The following is a 3,113-nucleotide window of genomic DNA, read 5'->3' on the forward strand; positions in this document are numbered from 1 at the left end:
ATCATCCACATGCTGAGCATGCTTGCGCTGTCTGCTACGGAGTTGTTTGAATTATTGTTGCGTTTTATCTCATCAGTTTCTTCCCTGCCGACGTAGACAAAGCTGCAATAGTTAGAGGAATTTCTGCAGCCGCGTTGTTGTCTTCTACGGGGACACCGGAAGCTTGAATTACTCTGTCAGCGGAAGGGGACTCTGCGTCCGTTTTACAAAAACACTGAGAGCGCCTCGGACGTGGGCACAGCATGCGGTGAGGCTGCCAGCTATACCGAAGACGCGTTTGCATGCACAGAAGTTAGTTCTGCCGTCACAACCAACTCAGCGGTTGATCACTCCGACGCGACCAAGGACTATGATAATCGGGAGGTATTACTACCTGAAGGAATAAAGCCGAACGACGACCCAGCTACGGCGGACTCAGCGTTGGAGACTATGGAGGCTGAAACCGGTTCGGAAGTGGTTAGACAGCACGACAATGATACCATCTACCTCGGAGACAAGTTTGAGCACGCAGGAGTCAGATCGGCCATTGCAGTGAACTCAGCGAATACGGGCCCTGACGCGGACGACACCTATGATTTATCAGAGGTATCACTGTTGAGAGGTACTGGAACTGAGATCGGAGTAACGAGCTCGGCGACGATGGTGTTCGACCCCGGCGGAATTGGCTACAGGTTAGAACACGCTGTGGATGAAGAAACAGCTTCGCAGAAAGCAGGTCATGTCAGTGGTACAGACCCTAAGACCGTGACCAAGCTTGCCACCGCTGAGCTCAACTGGGAAGATGATGAATGCAACGAGTCCCTGAAATACCTCGCGCCTCCCTCCAAGACCCCGGCGACAGTAAGAATGAGCCCAGAGCTGCTATATGCCCGAATACCAGCTGACTTTGCAGGATGCGTGCTGTCATTTGATGGCTCAGCGAAGACGGCTAAATACGGCGGGTATGGCAGTTGTTCGTGGATACTGTGGCGCCTTCCGAATTGGGACATTGAGATCGCTGCGAGTGCGTACCTGTCGTCCACCACAGTCAACATCGCCGAGTACACCGGCATGAACAATGGAGTATTGGCGGCGATTGACCGAGGGATAACTGATTTGATTATAGTGGGTGACTCCCGGCTTGCAATCCAGCAATCCATGGGGGTGATAGCATGCAAGAAGGAAACGTTGCAAGTGGAGCTAGCTCGACACAAGGATCTCACGAAACAACTCAACTCGGTCCGGTATCGACACATAGCGCGACACTATAACGCAGCGGCTGATTCTCTCGCTACAGAAGCACTGGAAGCTAAAGCTGGACGAGTAATTCTCGGGGCGGATAGGAAAGCAGAGCTGAGAATGATTAACCGAGTAGCCGAAGAACTGTACGTCACAGGCAACCCAGCGGAAACACCGATTGTCACGGCAGTCACTCGTAGCCGAGTACGCCGAGTTCACTTTGAGGACGAGCTGGATGTAGACTCGGCTAGAGCAAGAGGAGGAAGTCAGGATCATGAAGCCATGTCTACAAATCCTGGAGAATCCGCGTTTGAAAGTAGTGGAGATGAATTCGAACAAGTCAGCGGGGCGTCGACTCGGCGGACTAACCACACGACCCCGAATGTCGAAACAAGGTCGCAGATGGAGTCAGTCCAGACAGCTCAGAATGCCAACGACATTGATCCAGTGACGGTACAGACTGAGCGGAGACGACGAATCGCGAAGGCACAAGATGAAGAACTCAGGTGGGCCGATCTGAAGGCGTACCTGAGAGGTGAAGTGGAGAACCTTACACACCGTCGAGCTCAGAATGCCGGCAAAGTCGCAGAAGTCTTTGTACTCAGCGAAGACGGCCTGTTGTACCGCCGAGATGAAGCCCGCCGACTAGGCGAACTCGGCGAACCGAACCTCTCATTGAGATTGGTGATACCGTCAACCATGGTCGACGAAACACTTCATAACTGCCACAACTCGATCGAAGGAGGGCATCAAGGCATCGTCAGAACGTATCACCGAGTCAAAGCCGACTACTACTGGATTGGTCTGTACGCCGACGTGGTAGAGCCTGCGAAGACTGCAATACCAGTAAGAGCAAGCCACAGTTGAGAGGTTATTCGCCGGAAAATGTGGTGTCAGACCATCCATTCCAAGTCGTGTCAATGGATTTCGTTATTCCCCTTCCTCGAACTCAGCGGGGCAATACTGCACTGCTGCTGTTCCAGGACCACTTCACGGGGTTCGTTATCGCTAAGGCTATGAATGACACCGGAGCACTCGAAGTGGCCAAGGTATTTGAGGAATGCGTCTTCAAGCAGTTCGGAGCTCCGTCTCTGATACGGCACGACCGAGATCCAAGGTTTATGAGTGAAGTTTTCCAAAAGTTCTCCGAGATGATGCAGTCGAGATCAAGAGCTACGCTGAGTTACCGACCACAAGCCAACGGTCAACAAGAGAGGTCAGTCAAGACAATGGTTCAGACTATACGGGTCTACGTGGAAGACCCACTTCAAGCCGACTGGGATGACATCGCCGAGAAGATGGTACATGCTATAAACAACTCAAGAGATTCGACTCGGCGAGAAACCCCTTTTTATCTGGTGCATGGTTGGGACGCCAAGTCTACACTCAAGGCTATGACGAGTTCGATACGACGTGGACAGGGACGCCCAGTCAGCTCGGCGGACGCAGTCGAGTGCCGCCCCATGCGATACAACGAGAAGTGGCACTTCGATTAGCAGCTGAGTTCCAAGTGCGAGAGAAAGCACGACGAGCTCGAGAGCACAACGAAGCGTTGAGCAAGAAGGAGAAAAGATCCATTCCCAACACAGCAGATGACGAAGATGAAGTTGCAGAACCAGGCGATGAATCCACCAAATCCTTGTTCAAAGAAGGAGATCAAGTCTGGTTGTTTATGGAGCGAGTCAAGTCGGGCCTGACCAAGAAGTTAGCCCACCGATGGCATGGACCATTCAGGGTGAAGAAGAAGGTGGAAGAATTCGCCTATGAATTGGAGTTACCCGACAAGAGTGGATATAGGTTCTACCCAGTGGTCCATGTATCACGTCTGAAGGCAGTCACCGAACTCGGCGGAAGACCAAAGACGAGGCTGATCGCCGACCTCGAAGAGACTCAGC

The sequence above is a fragment of the Phytophthora infestans genome, genomic scaffold, assembly GCF_000142945.1.
Source record: "Phytophthora infestans T30-4 supercont1.97 genomic scaffold, whole genome shotgun sequence".
Classification (NCBI taxonomy): Eukaryota; Oomycota; class Peronosporomycetes; order Peronosporales; family Peronosporaceae; genus Phytophthora; species Phytophthora infestans.